Below are 22916 nucleotides of genomic sequence, written 5' to 3'. Positions count from 1 at the left end.
GATGCAATGCGCCAGGGCTTGGACCGCGGCCATAACCCTGGAGGTGGCGAGACAACACAGGAAACAAATGCCGGTGCCCAGAGCCACCAAAGTTCCTCCCATGATGCCCTGCAGCCTGGTTTTCTCTAACACATCCTCCCTTTCTTAGGTTTAAAATCCTTCCAGCCATGGCAACACCTTTTGTCTTTTGGTTGTTTCTTAGCAGATTTTACAGAGGCGCCAACTGTATCATCACACATCCACGGCCCCGGGTGCCTGCGCTCACGGTCTCTTACCTGTTCCACTCTTCCCCAGGTGCTGCGGAGCCACTCACAGGGAGAGAGCGGGCAGCACGGTGGGTTGCGCGTCTCAAGGCTAGAGTCAGAAAGCCCGAGTTCAAGTCCCGACTACGACAATGTCCTCACCTGTAAAATGGAGATTATAGTAGTGCGTTCCCCCTGGGGTTTTGGTGTGAGGACTCAGTAAAATCATATTTTATCATATAAAATAGCACAGTCATATTTTAATCATCATATTTTACATATATGTCAAAGTCTTAAAAGGGTCTCAACAAATACTAACGATTGTTCTCATAAAGTGAATGGTTTTTCTCCACCAAGTCAGACTCTGGGACAGCTGATCTTAGAGAGACACAAGGGAACAAACCCAGCGAGCAATCCTTCTGGATACAGCCTTACAGTTTAATATAATGCGCCAAACGCAACACACCGAAATCTTGATTTCCCTTGGTACCCATGAGAAATCCATTCTTCACTAATAAATATGTTAGCTTTCTTTCAAGGTTAAGCTTAACATTCTATGGGATGTTAGTCAGAGTTCGGGCAAAGGGCATTCTTTCATAAAATAAGTGTGGAAAACCTAGGGTTAAACAAAGTTAAATGACTTTCTTTTCCATGAGATACCTCAGAGCCTTTACTACTGTAATGTGAGTTTTAACTGCCAAGGGTCAGGTGCACATGTGGAATTTTCTAAATTTGTAGGACCATGGGCACTGTTTTTCTGGCTTTGTTTTAATAATATCAGGCTAATACTTTTAGAAAACACTTAGTAAAATGGTAATACCAATTACATCCATCATATTTTATTTTTAGCCATTATTGTGTCACTTTGAAGTATAATTAACTTAAAAAGTTAATTGTGCTTGCTCTGCTGAAAAAGAATAAACCTGTAAGAGAATATTTAAAAGTAGTCATTGTAAAGTACACTAATTGTTCTTAGCTCCCTCAAATGTTAATGGGTGCCTCCTAATTCTATTCCTTTACCATAACAGAAGTTATTCATGTTCACTCTCTCCGAATACTTAATCCCTCATCATACTTTGTCTTTCCCAATAGGCATATCCAGTCTTTTCATTCTGTGCCCTGAGATAACACCTTCTCCTAAATGCTTCCCATCCCTGTTCTCACAAGAGCCCAGGGTTCTCTCCTCGGCTTTCCCAGATGCACGGGATGACCATGTTGCTAAATTCCTGCCCAGTCACCGGAGAAAATGATTGTATGGCCGGCAAAATCTGGGTCAGCAAAGTCACCACCCTGTGCTATTTGTCACAGGTCATAAAGAATAATAAAAATAGGAAGTAAAATTGTGAATGATCAGTGAAGGAGAAACAACTGAAGGCGGGTATCTTACTAAAGATGGGTGGGTCACATCCACGCCACGAAAAAGAAGTACAGTGTGACATCCTTCCGCATCAGAATGTATCCGTGCTCTCTTCTGACGATCTAGCTTGACGACACCATGCACTGACAAATATTCGTGCCGGCCTGGGAGCTGGGTAGGCTGTAGACACAGCACTTGCGCCACCCGGAGCCTATGGGCAACCCAGGACCTGTCATATCACAAGAGCACACAGGAGGCTTTGTCTGGAAGCTTCACTTTCCCCTTCCTGCCCTGACAGTCACTCTGTCCTTTGCTAATGGTCTTTAAATTGTTCAAGAAAATAAATCCAAGTTTCAGGCATGCGCAGAGAGGTTACTAATTGTCCCAGTGTCCACTGTGAACACACTCTACCCTCCGCCCTCCTACTCACTGAGCTCCTCAGATCATGGAGAGTCACAACTCTTACAGGAATAAATAAGAAAAATATCTTGTTCCAGGCTTATTGGTGTAGTCAATGTGACTGTTCCTTTCTTTCTCCAGGTTCAAAAGATCGTGAACTGGAAGTTCAAATAAATGAATGGCCAAATCAGGAAGGTATTGCTCGGGGAAGAATTTTTTACCAAGTAGGAAGTCAGTTTCCTAAAGTCACACCTCCAACCTGTCTCAACCTGTGTCCAGAAAAGAGAAACACAGAGCCCGGGTGGCCCAGTGGTTGAGGCTGTCACTGTACCGTCACCCTGCCCCTAGGGACACCGACCCTCCTGATAAGAATAAGACCATTTCCTGCTGTGCCCTGTCCCGTCCCAGGCAGACAGGGAGGTATGGCAGCCAGAGAGCTGTCTCCTGTATTCTGCTGAGACACAGCGAGAGGGAGCAAAGGAAGTCAAAGACACAATCTTTGGTTCAAAGAGTTCACCTGAGGATCGGTCTAAAACACAGGTCCCCAAAATTTCAGCTTGCTCGTTGGTCTAAAAAAATACTTTCAAAGTTTTGGAACATCAGCTCTAGGATTCCAAAAATGCAAACAGGTAGGAAAAACAAATGGGATATTTATTTTAATCTAAAGTCTCTGCTCCTTGGGTTCACATGGGTAGAGCTGATAACTTCTTGTGTCTCTTGGGAAATGAACTCAGTTTTCAGGCGTGTTATTTTTATATCCCTCTGGTCAAGCCAAGTCTCAAGTGAAACCAAAAGCAAACCTCTCCTCGAGGCACACTAGTGATAAATGGATCATTTCTCTGGCTATTGTTTAGCCAAGTTAGATTTCAATTAACCTGGTTTCAGCGAAGGACTCTCAAGAGTAACACCAAGCAAAATGACAGCAACGTGTCTTTTTTTGTCTAAATTGCATCATCAGACACTCCATGCCCAAGTCACAAGCTTAACTATACCATGGAGTATAGGAAAGTCTGCAAAATTCATCAAGATCCCAGGATATTTTTCCTCCTGCTTGGTATTTTTAGCCAGTGTTTCTACAAGAAGTCTGAGGTAGAGTAAGGGTGCCATTTTTTTTATAGGCCATCTTTTCCCCGAGGTTTCATTTCATACCTGAATTTATAACAGTTTTATTGGTAAAATGCTTCAATGTTTCAAGGATCCATTTAAGTCTCTATCATATAAGACACCTCCTTCAGGAACTGGGAAATGAAACGTTATTTTCAATGGTGATGTAGACAATCGTTTTCAAAAGTCAGATTGCTTAGTGGAAGTAGGTGTTTTCAACAAATTTGTCTTTAGGTCTCTGCATTTCAGAATATCCACCCCTGAAGTGATCTGTTTTATCTCTCTCAACTGCGCTGGGATTATAGGTACTACAGTAAAACTCCAGGAGTTATGTACTGTACATCATAAAACTGATAGTTTATTAAGTCCAATAATAAAGCTATGTGCAAAACAAAGGCGAACATATTAGGGAGGCAAGCCACGCTGACCTCAACTCTCCCTTTATAGAGTTTTAGCATCTGCAGGTAGTTATGTGGGATTTTACTATCTCCAGCTCAATATCGTCTTCTGATTAAAAACCTACTCACTACTTATCTGGCTATTCTTTTATGAGCTTGCAGTCAGCATGCGTCACCGAATGTAATTTAGTCAGACACCTTGTCTAGCAGCAGATGGGAAGAGGGCCCTGAAAAAAATGAAGTCAGTCCTTTAAAAATACACCAAAGAGAGCTGAGCAGCCGAGGGGCGCCATGGCCCTCCGAGAAGCGCGGCTCGGGGAGAAAGCTATGCCCGCTGCGGCGTCTGCGCTCGCAGCTGAACGAGCCCTTCCGCTGCGCTCCGCGGGGACTGGGGAGAGAGGGGCGGCTGCGAGGGGGCGGCTGAGCCGGAGAGCGGGGCGCGGCCGCGGGGCGCGGGGCAGACAGGCCCCAGCGTCCCCATGCCGGACCTCTGCCAGTGCTCCCCGAGCAGAACGAGGGAGGCTCTGAGACGCCACGGAAAAGCCATCACACGAACGCTGCCCACGTGAACGATAGAGGAACGAGGGTCAATATCAAGGGGGCCTTCGGTGAAGAGGCTGGAAGGTTCAAAGACCCTCTGCGACAGGCCTGGGGATGGTGACCTCAGGGGGGCGACAAGGCAGGGGGAGGAGGCCAGCGGGACGAGGGGGGCAGCTGGAGTAAAAGGCACCTGCTGTCCCTTGTCACGTGCGGCCCTCTTTTAAAGGCAATGATGTAGAAACACTTGGTTGAAAGAGCCCCCCCAAGGGTAATACTATAAATCTACTCAATTCTGGGGGTGCGGGCAGCACACCAGATGTACAATAGTGAGACAGTGTTGAAGACTCTTTCCAGGAAGGATGCCGGGGTTTCGGGGTTTCGGGGGTGAATTGTTTACACGTAGCTCTTACAGGAATGTACTTTGAAAAAACAAGAATCGATTTTTATTTATCACTTGCGCTGCTATTTTTCGGTTGCACTGTGTAAGTCCTTCGAAAGGCCGGCAAATATCGAGCCCAATTTCTTACCCAATTTAACCGAAACCTTTTAGTCTGTGGGCGCGGGAGGGAGTCCACGGCCACGGGCCCACCTTGGCAGGCGTCCTGTGCCTGCTCACGGGGAGGAAGGGGACAGGCTGCATAGGTATGAAGTGGCTTGTGTTTATTTGTATAGTGCCTGTTTTGGAGGCCTCCACAGAACAGAACCACAGATTGTACTGCCCTCTCATGAGAGAGTAAGAATGTAAAAGGTCAACAGCACTTTCGTCTCATGATAAGATACTTTTGATCTCATGGACCCCTTAGAAAGGGCCTTAGGGACCCCCAGTGGTGCACTTTGGGAATCACGAAACTAGCGATATGTGTATAAAATAACATAGATAAGTTTCAAAAACATATTGAGCAAAAGACACCAGACACGGACAAGACATGCTCTGTTTCTTGATTCGTGTGACATTTTAGGTTAGGCAGAAGTCATTTATGGTGACAGAAGTCACAACAGGGGTGGCCTACGGAGGGCAGAAATGGACTGGAAGAAGGAATAAGGGGGCTGATGGAAATGGTCCATATTTTCATTGGGGTGGGGCTCCACTGATAGAGACGCTGAGTCTACGTCTTGATTAAAACAGGTAGGATTGTTCCACTCAAACCTGTGCATTTCACTGTCAATTTTACCTCAACCTAAAAAGTATAACAGAACTTAAACACCGGACAATACTAGAGGATACATGTGATTGGAGTTAAACACCTTCTAAGGTCTCTTAGGAGGGGAAAGACACTTGATTAACCTTGCAATTAAAGTAGGGCACAGATATTAATCTTATAATTTTAAAGGTAAACATGCATGTGAAAATGTCTATCGTAACCATTAAGAGAACAGAAGCACAGGGTCACAGAGCAGGGAGGATGGGACCGCTGGGTGAGGAGTGGGGAGGATGTGGCGTGTCTGCAGCTTCACAATCCCTCAATAAGGTCAAAATAGGCAAGGTTGGGGGCGTGGCAAAGGGGGGAAGACAGAGAAAGCAAGCTGGACAAACAGGAATGACGCGCTAGAAATGACACCACTGTGTCACACTGAAATGGGTTCAGCCCTGCCATTTCTCAACCAGATGTTGCATTCATTTGTAGGACCTTGGACATGTCATTTAACATCCCTTGTAACATAAGGAGTCTCGACACACTGCTAAGGTTTTTCGGTTTGGGGTTTATTGTTTGTTTTTTCTCTCCCCAACACAGGGCCTGATTTGGGATAAGTTCTTACTTAAGGGACACAAAAACTTCAACGTAGCAAAATAATAACCATCATTTATATAAAATATTCCCCCTTATGAGGCTCAAATTTCTTGGTTGGTTTTTTTTTACTGTAAACTCTGAGGCCCTTATCGTAACTGAGATGCCTTAATACAGGGAAAGATTTGGCTCGAAATTGCGTTTCACCAAGACGACAGCCCCTCACACGAGCTGCCATTTAAGAACCACATAAATCCACCCTCCACTGCCTTCGGGACCCCAGCCCCCGGGCCGGCACCTCCCCCGCCCACTGCCCCTCTCTCCTAGTGTTCGGCTCACTAACGCATTCATCTGAGACTTTTCCCTGAGATTTGCCACCTCTGGGGGGTGACGGGGGCAAACCGCTGAGAAGGACCCTGCCTCCCTCCTGGATGGTGCCCCCGAGCAGCCCCCGGAGGCCCCTGCTAGTCCCTTAACCAGCATTAGCTAAGGCTGCAGGCACACCCCGTGGCACCGGGGAGTTAAATGAATCCTTCTAGCTGCTCGCCTTGCAAGGCAAACTGACGAAAAAGAGATGGATCCCTAGAGGCAGCTCGGGAGAAAAACCTTACACGTGTTTGCGAAGAGGGCTGCAGATTTGGATGGGATTTTTCTTTTTGGTTATTTCTCTATTGCCAAGAAAAGGCACACACATCAAGGAATCAAATGCAGTGTTACATGAAGAGATCAAACATTTAATTTTCTGTTTGCCTGGGAAAACATGGCTCAGTCTTTCATGCTTTTTCTTCTACAGAAAAGATTTACAATTGGGACTGCTGAGACATGCCCTAAGGACCCTCTGCTCTCAGAGAACACTCCAGAAAGTGCTGGTGGCTAGCAGTGTGGGTTCCTGCTGCGGGTGAGCAGCAGCCTGGCCCCCAGTAATATCAGCCTCACAAATTTTAGTGCATCGCATTGAGTTCTTCTATCTTGTGTTACAGTCGAGAGTTGCCAACCAAAGGCAGAGGACATGCTAACCTAGGGTGCAAGAGTGGAGGCTTCCAGACGCTGTGTGGCTTCGCCTCACAGCGCACCGCCCAGCTGCTCAGCCGTGGATGCCCAGTGTCTTGCCGTCACCCCCACATGGAAGAATATTTGGGGGCGAATGGAGAGGACCTGGACATGTAGAAAGATCTCTGCGTCCCCCACCGGCAGGCCACATGGAGCTTTTTTTGCCATGGCATATTACCACGTCGAAGAAACACCACTGCGCGGGGGAGGGAGAGCCAAAAAGGTAGCCAAATACATTTTCCTTTGAATGGCTCCTACTCTCAGAAGCGAAGCGTCATCTCTTTTTTTGGAAGCCTCTGCCTCCCTTCACTGTGCATCCTACTCTACCACCCACCTTCATGTTTCCACGAGAGGCAGTGACAAATAGAGCCCTGTCCAAATGCGTTCCTTTCTGTTCACATCTTCTTCCACGCCCTCACCTCCAAGGGTGTCTTTCTACCAGTTGATTAATTTTGTGATTTTTAGCACCATGGTGCCGTGAAAAGCTACTCAAACCCGTGATGGATCTGTCTACCCTCAAACTCACCCTGAGGGGCTGTTGTTCATTGCTGATCACAGTTATCAAGGCCGTGAGAAGAAATCTGAACATGACAGCAATTCTCAAAACCCACCTATCACAGCTACACGTGTCTAGCTAAGTCTGGGTGAAATCGGGGTTATTCCTACCATACTACAAAAACCCATTGGGAAAATTCTTCCTGGGAGGTGTTGCTCTCTTTGTGCACTGGGTCTGTCCTACGTAAAATAGAATTGGCCAACTCCACCTCAAAGATAGTCTGTGGCCTTCTTAAACCTCAGAACCCAAAGGTTCCATGCAATACACAGCCCATGGACCGACGCGCAAGAGAAATGAAAGCCCAGGACTGCCTGTCCCTCTGCACCGTCCCAATGCCTGTCATGGTTTCCGTTGTCCCCATCTTGTAGGTAAGCCCATGGCATTCCGTGTACAGAGCCGCTCTCAGTAGATGGAACTGCTCTGTGTCATGAAGACAACAGCATCCACAACAAAGCATTCACTGCCTTTGCTCACCTCCTGAGTGTTCCACATGCTCCCGTTCCCTCATCTGCTTCTGAAAACACCACCAGAAGGTCGGTATAATTATACCCATTTCACGGCTGAGAAAGGAGGACAGCGTACTCAAGTGACCTGCCTTCACTGACGTGTCTTCTGACAGACGCAGCCCTGGAAACGGTCCAGATCAGGCATCGTTCATCGGCACCAACAATTCCATGGAGGTGGATGGTGCGCAGGGTGGGAGCCAGGCACCCCCTGGGTGTTCCCACCAACCGCTCTGAAGTGTCCTCAACCCAGAAAGGACTGGAGGCTCCTTCCCTGGGACCCCCGGGTGCCTTTCATTCTAAGACTTAGTACGGTCCACTCGCCCAGATATTTCCAAATCTTCCTTCCACGACCCTTCGGCTTCCTCAAAATCAGACACCCTGTCTTACTCAGTGCTGTGCAGCCCAGCCCTGTGCCTGGAATCCAGGTGAGCTTGTGCCAAAAAAGCGAATCATGCTGATAAAATAGTTTCCAATCGAAATTGTGCTGAAACAGAGGCATGAACAAAGCAGGCATTATGGAAACAGAGGGGAAAGTCTGCTTAGGAACTCAGAGAGGCTCGGGAGGTGTGGAGGGGAGAGGTGACATGAACCAAACCCGGACTCATTAGAAGAGCTTCATAAAATAGAGAGGGGAGGGCATTCCAGGTGTGGGGACTTCGTGACCGTGGTGTCAGATGTGGCCCCGCATGGCCTGCCTGAGTAAGTACCAGGTGGCTGGAGGGGCAGTGCCTGAAGGGGGCGGGGCACAGAAGACCAGCACGGAAATGTAATGATAATGGAGAAATTAGTCACACAAACGAATTTTAATTTGATCGAGTCAATTAAGATGATTGAAACAAATTCTTTAATTCACGTGAATCGATTAATCAGAGTCAGAAAATTTGCCTCAATTTATAGCTCTAAAGAACATTGTTTTGAGCGAGACATTTCCTAAGAGAGACAACCCACTCTCTCTAGGGGTGGGATGATGAGCTGGAAGCGGGCGGCCTGTGGGCTCCGTGGTCCCTGATGCTCCTCCCGGAGGCTCCGCCCCCGTCGCTGCCTGGGAGGGGCGGACCCAGCTCCGGGTTGGCCAGGCAGGAGCGCGCACCTGGCACGCATTCCCAGGCCTGCAGCCGCACCTTGGGGGCAGGCCGGCCAGAGCCTGAGCTGCAGTGCCTTTAGGGATCCCCGGGGCCCTCTCAATCAATAATCCCTGGGGTGTTTTATGAGGGTTGGATCAAGAGGATTTGGAAAGGGGACGATTAAGGGGCACTTCAAAGACGCGCTCCAGCTGCACCTGCAGCATTTATGAAGATCTATTAATAGAAAGCACACGATTGAGCAGTAATCCCGAATTCATAGAACATCGATGATTTATGCCTTTGGGCCCACGAGGCACTGAGGACTTTGGCTCGGGGGCTGTGCTGGTCCTACATCTGGCCAGGGTGGGCATCAGTCACAAGGGGCTGCGTGGGACCTTTGGGTCCTATCAATAAATGGGAAACAGCTCTGCAGACTGGCCCTGGGTCCTCGGGACCTCGTCTTTTTTTCTGTCCTAGGATGTCAACCTCTTGGCGCAGGCTCCAAGTGAGTCGCTGGTTGTAGCGGGTATGATGCCAGGTCGCTGGGGACTTGCTGCCAGACCAGGGGTCTGTCCCTAGCCAAGCTCCTCCCCCTCCCTCTTTCTCCCTGGACCTTCTGTCATCTGGAGAGTGGTGGCGGTCACCCTGACAATCGTCAGAGTACCTCGTGGGTGGCTGGGGAATTCTAGAATACGTCTGGGCGCTATTTGATGCTAAAGGTTTATGTATTTGAATTTCTCATTAAAAGACTCGTGGAACAGATCCATTAATTAATGTCTTAGTTCGCCCCAGAGAGGCAAAGGCCAGCTGCCCTCTGGGGACACTTTGGCTGAATAGAAGAAAAAGAGAAAAACGTGTTTAAAGCACAGAAGGAAGGGTTCAGGTTACATAACCCTAAAAAGAAAACTCCACAAACAGCAAGGAGAGGAAAGTAATATTTTGCCAGCCTTTACGAAAGTAACATTCCACAGAAGGTGAAGGGTAAGGGAGTGGATATTCTCTTAATTAGCAGGCTGTATGATAATCAATATACAAAAGACCCAGAGACTATTTCATCCCCAAACCATCAACTCTTTATACATGAACAAGTGTGTATAGACATGTGTACATCGAAAGGCTTCCTATTCCTTTTTCTTTTCCTGGCTCACATATAAATATATCCCTACTTGCTACCATTTATGTTAAACGCTTTAATTCAATCACCACGCATATCTTAATGAAGCCCCTAGGTAGCACCTCAGCCTGGCCAGCAGAAATCTGACACGTGCAACCAAAGCCTCATCACTGAGGGGTGACCCTCGCCGCAAAGAAGCCTGCTCCATCCCAGAGTTCCTTTCTCTGGACAGAGGTGAGTTGAGAGAGCACGACCCTGGAATGGGGCGGGGTGGGGCCGGGGAGGACGGCCCAGGGGTGCAAGAGAGCCTCCCACCCCACCACGAAGAGCAGCCAGCATCGCGAACAGTGGTCTCAGAAGAGAGTGCACTCAGTAGCAATGAAGAATTCAAATCCACTTCATCATTTCCCTACACAGTGGATTTTTTCTCTGTTATAAATATATTGCGTGTGCATCATTTTTTAAAAAGTTACAAGTATGTCAAAGTATAGAGAAGAAAATTAAAATTGTCATTTATCTTCCTGCTTGCAAATAATCTTTGTAGATATTTTAGTATATTCCTTTTTTTCCCCCTCTATGTTTATCTATTCAGAGAGAGATGATATGGACGGAGGTACAAAAGTTTCCATTGTTAAACAAGGTAGGGTCGCACTCAATGGTATGTTACGTTGTGCTTTTTATTCGATGCCATCCCATGAAGACTTTCCTATGCCATTAAATGTTACTTTTAAACATACATGTTCATGCCTCTAAAACTAAGGTTACAAGTTAACTTATTTAACCACTTCCCCGCCTCACTGGAAGTTTATTTACTTTTCATTACTGCAGCTAACACAGGCACGGACCTTCTTGCTCAGCCTGGAAAAGTAATAAAATGTAACGTCGATACCCCACAGTCAAGAGCCTGGTTTCCTGAGTTTTCATCCCAATCCTACCCTCACCTGCCTGTCTTTGGGCAAATTCCACCAACTTCTCTGTACCTCAGTTTTCTCACCTACAAAATGCAGTGATGATAGTACCCACCTGAAGAATGAGTTCTGGGAATTAATGAGTTAAAACACGTACTCAGACTTTAAGCCGACAGCTGAGGCTTCCCGAGAGCTGTGCCCTGGCTGGGTGTTGCTGTTGCCGTGAGACAGGCTTGCTGGTCTCTGCGCTCACCCTCCGCCTCGGGTGCCACTGTGGGTGCCGGATGGGTGGCGGCGGTGGCGCTTGATTACCCTGACGCCCTATCCACGACATTGTCATCCTTTTGGTGTGTAGTGGCGTCACCATCCAAAATAACACTCATTTCTTTCTTCCCTCCCGTTCCCCATCCTGTGTCTCTCACGTCCACACCGCACGCCTTCCAACACAGGTCCCCCCACCCCACACTGAGGTGCGTCCTCAATCCCGGGTCGTGAAGAGGGAGGGAGTCAACCCTGCGTCCATAGACCTGCCGTTAGTCATTTTTAACCATGATGTCTAATAGTTTTGTTTCTTTCTTCTCTGTGTTTTTTCTTTTTCATTCTCCTCAGGTCTGTGATTAATGCTTTAGGCTGAATTCTATTAGGAGAGCATCATTCCTCCTTATATTTGAAGAGATTAGAGAGAGAAAAGGATGTGTTCTATGTGCACATCTACGGGAAATGATGGTATCTTTCTCTCTCTCTTTCTCTTTCTCCTGAGAGTCACAGTTTGGCAGACACCTCACCTCAGGATTTCTGACATTAATGAGGTAGCGGGGAGTAGAGAATTGCCTGCTGAGAGACAAACTTTGGGAAGATTGCTCAGAGCATCTCGCTTAGCAGAACTGATAAGATTAAACCAACCGTGACCCAGTAAACAAACCACATGGGAAAGACCAGAAATATTTTAGGGTTGTGCTCCAAGAAATGTAACTTCAATGCCCTGCATGTTGGACAAATTGAATTATAGGGAAGAGGACTAGGTCAGAAAACAAACCAAGGGCTTGTTTTCCTGTTTAAAAACCTGTAGCTTCGGGTTAGTTTTTTAATCTTGTGGACTACAACTCACCAGAAAGGAGGCTCCTAAAATAGTCCTTGCTGTGATCACCCTTTCCCTGTGGCGCACGCGCGCGCGCTCTCTCTCTCTCTCTCTCTCTCCTCTTTCCTTCCTCTGCCTCCCACTGAGGTCCCTACACCGCTCTACAGGCCCGAGCCTAAATCTCCAGCTGGCTCTAATCCAGGCAGACATTTTTTATAGGGTAATTCTACACTCTGGGCACTCCACTCTGTCTAAATGAGTCAGCAAAGCCTTTACCAATTTTGTGTTTATTTGCTTGCTGATAAGGGAGGTCACGTTCTCTCCCGGAGAGTGTGTAGTTATCCGTGGAGCAGCAGAGATGTCTGCATTCACAAAGTGCTCCTGCCCCGTGCCAACAGTGGGGCAAGGGGACGCCACGGAGCCGGGACGTGCTCATCTGTAAAATGGGACCCCTGCCAGCGTGGCTTAGGGCAAAGGGCCGTGGTAAGGATTAAAGAAGACGTTTGGATGAAGCACTTCACAAACTGGAAGGGCCCCTCCCACCTACCATACCAACTGGTCCCAACCCCAGCTGCGTCTTTTAGGGTAAGACAGGCCTAAGGAAGAACTTAAGAAACGTTCCATTCCTGGCCAGGTGACACACCCCAGGCACTCGCCCAGTCTCAATTTTAACTGGCTGGCTTCTCTTCTGTGTTCCTGAAATTGTGTGTCCTCGTTCCTTTCCACAGACGTCTTTCCCTGCTTCCGACCAAGTTAAAAAGGCATCGGAAACCAGGTAGGTCTGTATTAGCTTTGATGGCAAGTGTATCGGTCACCTGACTGAAGGCCAATGATCTACGTATGTACCATGGGTGGCCAGCTATGAGAGGCTAATTTTCAGAGGGGTTTTAGGTTCTCCTCTTGCCTGGGACACTAAACGGAGGGCTTATGGCTGTAAAAATTAGCAAGGCCACCCCCCGCCTCTTGTCCAGATGTTATCAGCCTTACAGAAATTCTCCGGGGTGGCACACTGATGAGAGACAGGACTTGCCTGATTGTTCACCCTGGAGCGTTCACTCGGGCACCTCTTCCCCATCTGACACCGCCCCTCCCCCCACAAACACACACACCTTGGTCCGTTAGAAAGTCACGTGATACGTGACTAAAGGTGCTGCCAGGAACAGAGGATTTGCTGTTGGAGTGGAAACAAGTGAAGGGGGTTGATAATGTTTTCCTGGTGCCAAGGGTTCTCCAACTGGAGCTCACCATCTTCCCTTGCTTTTAATTTACAGGAAGGGAGAGACTTAACCTTAATCTGTCTCTGAAAAATGCCACCTGCTTGGGAAGGTGACAAACCTTGGAAAACAGGAGTTTGTAGTGTTTATGTACCTGAGGAATGTGCCCACTTTAAAATAAAAACAACCAGCCAAAGAGCACGTAGCTCCTGAAGCAGAATTGGGATGAACACATCATTTATGTAAAACAAACACAGTATAAAATACTCCAAGAGATAGAGATATTAATACTATAAATCAGGAACAAGAGATCATAGCAAGAACCAAACAGAAATATGAAGTATAAAAAAATACAATAGCCAAAATAAGGAACCCAATAGATGGAATCAATAATAGAATTGATAAAGGCCCTGGCCGGGTAGCTCAGTTGGTTAGAACACCGTCCTGATACACCAAGGTTGAGAGTTTGGTCCCTGGTCAGGGCACATAAAAGAATCAACCAATGAACGCAAAAATAAGTGGAACAAATCGATGTTTTTCTTTCTCTCTCTCTCTCTCCTCCCTCCTCAAAAATCAAGAAATGAAAATTAAAAAATAACAGAATTGACAAAGCTTTGGGATTAATCAGACATTTGGGTAACTAGTGGGCAATAAGAAAAAAATTCTTTTATACAAAATATATTTTAAAAAACTAAAAGATATGGAGGGTATATACAAGTAGGGGTATCAGTGTGCAGATAATGAGGGCGCTGAAATTTTTAAAAAATGAAAAGATGGGAAAAACATTACAAAAATCTTGATAAACTTTTCAGAATTAACAATACATGATATAATTTAGATTTAAAAGCCTCATAACATGCCTAAAAGCATTCTAATGAAATCTAAGAATGTCAGAGATAAAGAAATTATTCAAAATGCTTCCAAAAATAAGAAAAAAACTTACACAAGAGAAAGAATCAAATTCCAAATTATTTGGCAGCAGCTTGGATACAAGAAGGAAAAGAGTTTTTTCAAATTAAAATAACTTAGATTTGTAAATCCTCACTTAAATATGAGGATTTCATAAAACTATTCTCAAGCATATGGGCCTCACAAGATTTTTTTCTTTTTTTCCCCTCACCATTTATCCCTCTTATATCCTTCCCCCACCTCTGCCACCCCGCCTCTCCTCAGCAATCCCCACATAGTTATCCATGTCTATGAGTTCTTTCTCTGTTTTCTTTTCTTTTTTGCATTTTGTGCGGGGCCCTGTAAGTATATGGCTGGCTTTATTTGCAGATGGCATGATTATTGGCACAGGGAAAAGAGGCACAGCCAAACTCTTAGAAGTAGTCAAAGAATTTGGGATGCAGGGGTTTTATTTTTTAAACAATATAATTTCCCCAAACTATCAATAATCAATTAAATATATAAAATAGTTATATTTTATAAAAAGGATATTCTGTACAAAAGCTAGTAAAGTATCCAAGAGCTAACTTAACCCAAATTAGACAAGGCCTCGAGAGAGTATTTCAGCTCCCCAACAAAGGATCTCAAGAAAATTTCTAGTTCAATTTCTTGGGTGAACAAATATAAGGGTACCAATTCTTCCCCTAATTAGTCTACAAATTTAACACAGTCCTCATTATACTCCTTGGTTGAGTATTGAAAAGGTACTTAATAAACTTATTCTCAAACTATATTATGAAGCATAAAGGTCCACGAACAGCAAAGGCAAATTAGACAAAAGTAAAAACTGGCCAAAGTAATAAAAACGAAAGGCAAGCGAAGACGAACGAACCACAGATCGATGGGACTAAACAGAAAGCGCAGAGAGAGTTCCACATAAAACAATATGTGACGAGCAGAGCACCATGAAACAGTAAGAAAAGACCAGGCTGGTTTGAGTAGGAAAGAGTAGATGGTTTGGGGAGAAGTGGCTCATCATATGAGGGAAAAGTATCAAACCCCAATTTAACATGCTGTACACATGTACGCTGCGGAGATTAAAACCTTAAATGTGGCAAGTAAAACAGTGAGGTTCATAGATGGCACAGGAACTCAGCTGGCCTCGCGGGCACGGCACCTGCGGGGGTGACACCCAGGAGGGCCCAGTCTGGGCGCAGTGCTCTCCTCTTGCCAGCCTGAAATTCTCAATGATTTTTAAACAAAGGGTCCCCTACTTCCATTTTCCACTGCGATGGCAATTGATGTAGCCAGTCCTGCATAAGACTGTATCTCTGGGACCTAGAGGTAGGAAGGACTTGTAAAAAGCCCCAATTATAAGGCATAAATTGATTTTTGTTCAATAAAGAATAACATGGATAAAGTGATCAGACATCATGACCGATTTGGAGAAGTTATCTGTAAAGTCCAAAACTGGCCTGACATTAATACCTAGAAAGTGCAAAGTACAAGGTAGCCACCAACCTTAGTTTTTTCTAAAGTTCCAACTTAGTTTTCACAGAAACAATAATTCTGTTTTATATTACTGCTTATAATTGGTTTACATACTATTGAATGAAATTGCCTATTTTCAGTAACAATCACCCCTGACCTAACAACCGCGTTTGGGAATAAATGCCGCTGCCTCTTGGCGGGCACCGCACTCAGCTGGTCAGAGCGGCAGTGACAGAGAGTTTCCGCGGTGACGCCCTCCCGACAAGCTCAGCATGCCTCGGGCTTCGGAAGTGAGATTTTATAGAGGGACTAGAGCCTCACAAAATCCCATGACTCAGTCAAGTGGAAGTCATTTCATACTGCTTCAATTATAGGTCAAAATATTCTTCAGTGTCTTGAGGCTTGTGCTGGTTCCCAAAACTTCCTCTTAGAGCCTTTGACTTGTTTTGAATTTTCTGCCATAGTGTGTTGACTCCCAATATGATGAGTACATTAGACTCAGGGACCCGTGGTCACTCTCCATGGAGCGTAAGAGCCTATAGAAACATATGATGATGCAGCTGAAGTGCTTTCCTGCAATAAGACAGGCACTTAAAGCCAACTATTAATTTATTCACTCAGATCGCTTCTGTCCTATGAGCTATGCTCCAAAGGAATGTGTCTAGCAAATTACAATTATGCCAGAAAAAAGAAAAAGCACTTACTAAAAATAGCTTTCCTTCCTTAGAAGGCAGCCTTTTTAACAATGTCACAAAAAACAGGTGATTACTTGGGTTAAAAAGTATGCACAAGTCTCATTTGGTGGAAATAACCGGCTGACTCAGTGCTCCTTTCTCTAATCAACAAGTTGTCTCTTCAGAACGTCACTTTGGTGGCCTCCCATGCATTACCCTGTTCCTGAGAAAGCTTCTGAAGTTCCACTGTATAGTTTGATGTTTGCAGTAGTTTCCTAGTAAACAGTCGTTTATCAAACTAAAGTTGATTTCTTTCTATACATATCTTGCCAGGCACTGAGGTCTCTGTTAGGATGGGCCTGTAGTTTTCTCTTTAATCTGGAAATGCAAAACATTGCATGAATAAATTTTCTGTGTCAAGCTATTCTGGCACAATGTAATATTCTTTTTATAAGCTGCTGGATTTTACCTGTGTATATTTATCTATGATTTTTACATCTGTGGTCATGAGTGAGATTTATCCATAGTTCTTTGATAGTCTCCTGTTCAGTTATAATGTCAGAATTATGCTAGTCTTGAAAAATGTGTTGGAAAGGTTTCATGTTTTTCTATGTTCTGAAAGAGTTTAAATAACAGAGAAATGACATGTCTCTTGAAGCTTGATGGAACACACCAGGAAAATCACTTTGAGCTTTTCTATAAAGATAGAAAGTTTTTAAGAATTACTTCAACTTATTTTATGATTATTGTTTTTTTTCAGGTTTTATACATCTTTTGGAGTCTGTTTTATTACTCTATATTTTTCTAGAAAGCCATCAATTTCATCTGTATTCCAAATTTGATGATGTAAAATAAGTATATTTTCTAATTTTAAAAAAATCTGTCTGCTTATTTACCCTTTGTTGATTTATAATGTGACTTGTATTTTAACTTTAAAAATCTAAATACTTATCTATTTTATTGACATCTTTACAGAAAAAAACTTTTTATTTTATTGAAGGTTGTGTTATTTTTATTAATTTTATAGTTTTATATTCCATTAATTTCTGCTTTATCGTATTAACTCCCTTCATTTACGTTTTATAGGTTTATTTATAGGTTTGTTTTTATATTTTTAATTGACTGCTTAATTAATTTTATTTTCACTCTTTCTTGATTTCTAAAGAATGCACTTGATATATAGTCATTTGAGAACTGATTTACATTTGAGTACTGTTGTACTTAATGTGGTAATTTCATTTCTAAATGGTCAATAATTCTAACATGATTTCTTCTTAAACCCTAGTTTTAATTAGAAGAGTTAATTTCTAAGTTACTTAGAATTAATTTCTAAGTAAATACAACATTCGGCTATCTTTTGTTCTCAATATCTAGTTTTAATACAGTATACAGTATTCTCCCCTTATGGAGAGGGGGCTACCTTCTAAGAGGCCCAATGGATATATTTCCTCCAAAGCCAGCTATATTTCTTAGTGTGCACTTCTTAGATGCTGCAGGCTGTTCTCTAATAGTTTTGCACTGCCCACTCAGACTGAAGGCGATCCGTACGGAGAGCCGCCATGGGTCTCCTCTGCCCTGTGGAGTCCGTTTCACCAGCCTGTACAAGGCGGGGAGCCTTCAGCCTTCGTGCGCATGGGTACAGAGGCACAGAGGTGCGTGAATGCCCTTTAAGTGCATGAATGAGAAGCAGGAAGTCCCCAATTACCGAAATGAAAAAGCCGTTCCTTGGAGTGCAATGTTTTAGAGAGTATTTCACTCCTGAATACAATTGGGTTTCCTTTTGTTACCTCTGCATCACTTTGGATTTCTAAAGCCCATTCAAGCTCTGCTGCACTTTTCTCCCTCCAGTGTGGCTACACCGGGCCCTCCCCAGATGACGCATGACATTATCATGATGAAAATAACTTTTATTGAGCACTTTCTCTATGCTAAGTGCTTCATTTGGGTTACCTCACTTTAGTCCCAATACCACCCAACAAAGCTGGCACTTTTATTACCCCCGTTTTACAGATATCGAGACTAAATCTTTGGGGGATAATGAAGCTAGTGAGGATTAAGCACCTCGCCGTAGGGTACATACACCCTAACATAAAGCACAGAGCCAGGGTGTGGATCCAGACGAGCTGACTTAAACAGAGGTGCACACTGCCCCTCTGGGACATGCTGCCACTTTTCTCTAATGTCACGGGGGACAGGGAATCCTCTGCAACCCTCGATCGGGTCATGGAGCTTGGAGGAGAATTCCAGGAAAAAGAATTCTGGATGAGACAAAGGAGCGGATTACAGGAAGGTGAGCCTATGTGCTGGGGCATGGAGTTCCTACACCTGAGGAGGCAGACAGGTCCTAATGGCTTACCCAGGCCACACTTTGGAGATGTCAGGGTCTGCAATAGCTGTTGCAGGCTGTGTTGCTGTGATTTACAGCCAGGACTGAGCCCTGCACAGCAGCCCTGGGCCATTCTGGTCAGCCTCTACTGCCCTCCAGTTGCCCCTTGTCATTCCAACTCCATCTAGTTTAACAGGACAGACAAGCCACGCTGGAGATGGCAGACTTATCTGCAGGCCATCTACCGGTCGGATGTTCACCTCCCGGCTCTGCAGAGCTTGAGCTTTCTATTTTTGGAGTGATCCAGCTGAAGTCCTGCCGGGTGAGCTCTGTTGAAGGCTTCCTGCCAGATCTGCTTTGCCACAGGAACCCGCCTGAGGGGCAAAACAGCAGGCCAATTAGCCAGGAGCTGTCTGTCAACTGAATAAACGAGGTGCGTGGACAGCAAGGGGCTGTCTTGGCCACAGACAGTGAGCAGAACCCGAGGATTAACTTTTCTGGTCTGAGAGCTCTTTGGGCGAATCTGCCATTTATTCTGTCTGTCTGGTCACATTCCTTGGTGTTCATTAGAGGAACTTGACCAAACTACCTTTGGCAAAGCAAAGAGATCTCACCTGAACTGTTATGGAGAAGCTCTGTTTTTTAGGTTATCGCAAGATAATGCTATCAAAACTGTGGTTGTGAGAAAGGATTTTTATCAAGAGATGCCTAAAAGCTATATAATATTATAGAACAGATGCTATAAAAGCCGGAACTGCACCATCTGTCTGTCTGGTCTAACACCTCTCCTCCCTTCTTCCTAGTTCTGTGGTTTTGGACAAATTACCTGACCTCTCTGGTCTTAGTTTTTTAAGAGGGAGTTTGTAAATGGGAATAACGGTATCCACATAACAGACTTGCTTTGACAATTAAATCAGACAATCAAAGCGAAGTGTTCAGAACAGTGTCTGGCACAGAGGACAAGTTGAATGGATGCTGTTGATTGTTATGAAATATTCTGAATTTCCACTGACCTATAGGACCAAAAGGTGAGCATTACTATCCATTTTTACAAATGACCCAACTAATAAAGAGGAAGTCATGGTATTGTGTCCACACATTTAGTGTTTAAATGAACTAGGATGCAAACCTCAGCTGTTTGATTCTAAAGTCTTGGAATTGTCCATGAGCTTCGCTGAAATTTACTCCTTGTAGAACAGCTTTTTACTGACTTGTTCTTTGGCATTATGCCAACTCCCCACAAGAAAGGACGTGATGAGACAGACTCATTACATCTGTGATTGGAGCTCTTGAGGGGTCGTGTTGGGACCTTGTCTACCACATCACACAGCCATTTCTGCATTCAGGGGAAAAATTCCCTGGGAATCAGTTTTCAATGAAGCTGAGCTCCTTCTGAACAAGTGGTTTGTTTTATTTTTCTTATGGAGAACTGTGACTAATCATGATCCTTCTTTGTTTTGGCTGTTAAGAAGTTTAGAGTCAAATTTGTTGCTTTTGTCAAGTACTTTCATGTACTAATCTTAATCCAGATTTATGATATTCCTTTTATTTCCCCTTTTCTCTCATTCCCTTGATAATATATTTTATCCCAATGAACAATGTATATTTTCATATACTTCTACAGTGTCTTTTTGGAATCAAACAAGAATTAATGTTTTTTAAAAAATCTAAAGAACATAGTTCAATACATGTTTATCTCTTTCCTTGGGTTTGGCCTTTGCTAGTTCTGTTGGGTCAGATACTAGTACTTTCCCAGAGTTGGAAAAACCCCACTAAAACATATGACACAATTACTCAGAGCTTTATGATATCTAACATGTCAATAACAGGCAGAGGCTGATTTAAACTACAGATATTTATAAAAACATTTTCATGAGCAATCACATGTTTATTTATTTCATACACAAATGATTGATTGCTCAGTGAAGATAAAATCAGAGGTAGGGAACCAGAATAGTAAGCAATTATGTGAATTTATGTACGAACCTGCTCAGAAAGCCCTCTCTGTTCATTCAAGGCTGGTTCAGCTGGACCTTCCCTATGCTTGCTGGTATTTTTGCTTTTAATAAACTGCAATGTAATAAGGGTTGTTTCTTATTTTTTTTATTACTTTCTTATAATGCCCAGGACATAGAGTCATAGTGCCAGATAGGGAGATAATAAAGGCTCAATACATATTTCTTGAATGAATGAATCAAGAGCGCCGAGGGAGAATACTCAACAGAGTAGGTAGGGTAGGTGGAAGACTTGGAGGATTTCTGGGGAAGTATCAACATATGTTGTGTCTATTAAATAAGAATATGTAAGCCAGACAAAGAAGAAGAAGAAAATCCAAAGCAAGCAAAAGAAACATTGTGTGCGAAGTCACAGAGCTGTAGAAAGCCTGCCATGCTTGGGGAATTGCCAATATTTCAATGTGTCTCCCGTCTGGGTTAAGTGGGAATAGAAGAGATGAACTTGGAATGCGAATTTTATCTTGAGACCCATAGAGAGTCAGTGATGAATTTCAAGTAGGGGCAGGTTACGGGATGATCACGTATGTGTTTCAGAGAGATTACTTTGACTCCAGTGAGGACTGTGGATGGATGGCGGACATTTAGGAGGCAATTACATCAATCCGGCAGAGAAATGATGAAGCTTTTAATTAATCAGGTAGTGGGAGCTGTGACGGAGAGGAGGAGTACACTCGAGAGCGTGTTAGTGGTAAAATCAACAAACTTCGTGATCAATTGCATGGGGAGGATGTGGGAGAGGGAGGAGTCCGCAGTGTTTCCCACATTTGTATGTTGGTTAACAGGATAAATGTTGGTGTCATTTTCCCAAACAAAAAATCAAAGAAGGTGGGGGAGGGTGATTAAGTCAATGTCGGACACATTGCACTGGTGAAATCACGGGTAGAGCCGAATAAGGCAGGCCTTCCCATACGTGGATCTGGAGCTCCAGAGATTGATCTGTCTGGACACTGTTCACTGGGGAGGCACCAGGGAGAGCTGGAAGCTCAAGGCATGAGCAGGTTGTGTTTTCCAACCCGACTAGAAGGTGAAGATTAGAACACTGTGGGACACCGGCCTACGGGGATGAGCAGGAAAAGGCAGAGCCAACAAAGAAGCACTTAGAAAAGAAAAAGAAATAAAAGGCATTCAAACTGAAAAGAAAGAAGTACATATATCACTATTTGCAAGTGACATAGAATTTCCTATAGAAAACCTTACAGACCGAAAACTGTTAGAACTAATTTAAAAATCCAGTCAAGTTGCAGAATACAAAATCAATATACAAAATCTGTAGTGTTTCCATATATCAAACACTTAATAAAAAGAAAAATTAAGAAAATAATCATATATACACTGCATCAATAAGAGTAAAATACCTAGGAATACATGTAACCACGGAGGTGAAAGACCTATACACTTAAAACTATAAGGCATTAATGAAGGAAACTGAATAAGAAACAAATAAATGGCAAGTTATCCAATGCTCAAAGACCAGAACAGTTGAATTAATATTGTTGAAATGTGCATAGTACCCAAAGCAATCTACACGTACAATGGAATCCCTAGCAAAATCTCAATGGTATTTTTCACAGAAATATAGCAAACAGTTCTAAAATTTGTATGGAACCACAAAAGATCCTGAATAGCCAAAGCAATCTTGAGAAAGAAGAACAAAGCTGGAGACATCATGTGCCCTAATTTCAAACTATATTACAAAGCTATAGCCACCAAATCAATGTGGTATTGTCATAATAATTGACCCATAGAGCAATGGAACAGAATAAATCCACACATATATGGTTAATCGATATATGACAAAGAAGCCAAGAATATACAATGGGGAAAGGACGGTCTCTTCAATAAATGGTGTTGGGAAAACTGGCCACATGCAAAGGAAAGAAACTGGCCCACTATCTTAGAGCAGACACAAAAAGTCAGTCAAAATAGTTGAAAGACTTGAATGTAAGACCTGAAACCATAAAACTCCTAGAAGAAAACATAGGCAGTAAGTTCCTTGACAGAGGTCTTGGTGATGGATGTCTTTTTTGGTCTGAGACCAAAGCAAAAATAAACAAGTAGAACTACATAAAACTAAAATGCTTCTGCACAGCAAGGACACCATCAACAACATGAAAAGGCAACTTAATGAAGAGGAGAAAATATTTGCAAATTATATGTCTGATAAGGAATTCACATCAATATATAAAAAGATATAAGGAACTCATACAACTCAATAGCAAAAACAACAATCCAATTTAAAATATAAGCAGGAGCTATGAACAGATA

Source organism: Pteronotus mesoamericanus, unplaced genomic scaffold (assembly GCF_021234165.1).
Source record: "Pteronotus mesoamericanus isolate MK-2021 breed Mesoamerican mustached bat unplaced genomic scaffold, CSHL_Meso_final contig_347, whole genome shotgun sequence".
Lineage (NCBI taxonomy): Eukaryota > Metazoa > Chordata > Mammalia > Chiroptera > Mormoopidae > Pteronotus > Pteronotus mesoamericanus.
The sequence above is the reverse complement of the archived record's forward strand: the minus strand, read 5'-3'. Positions refer to the sequence as shown.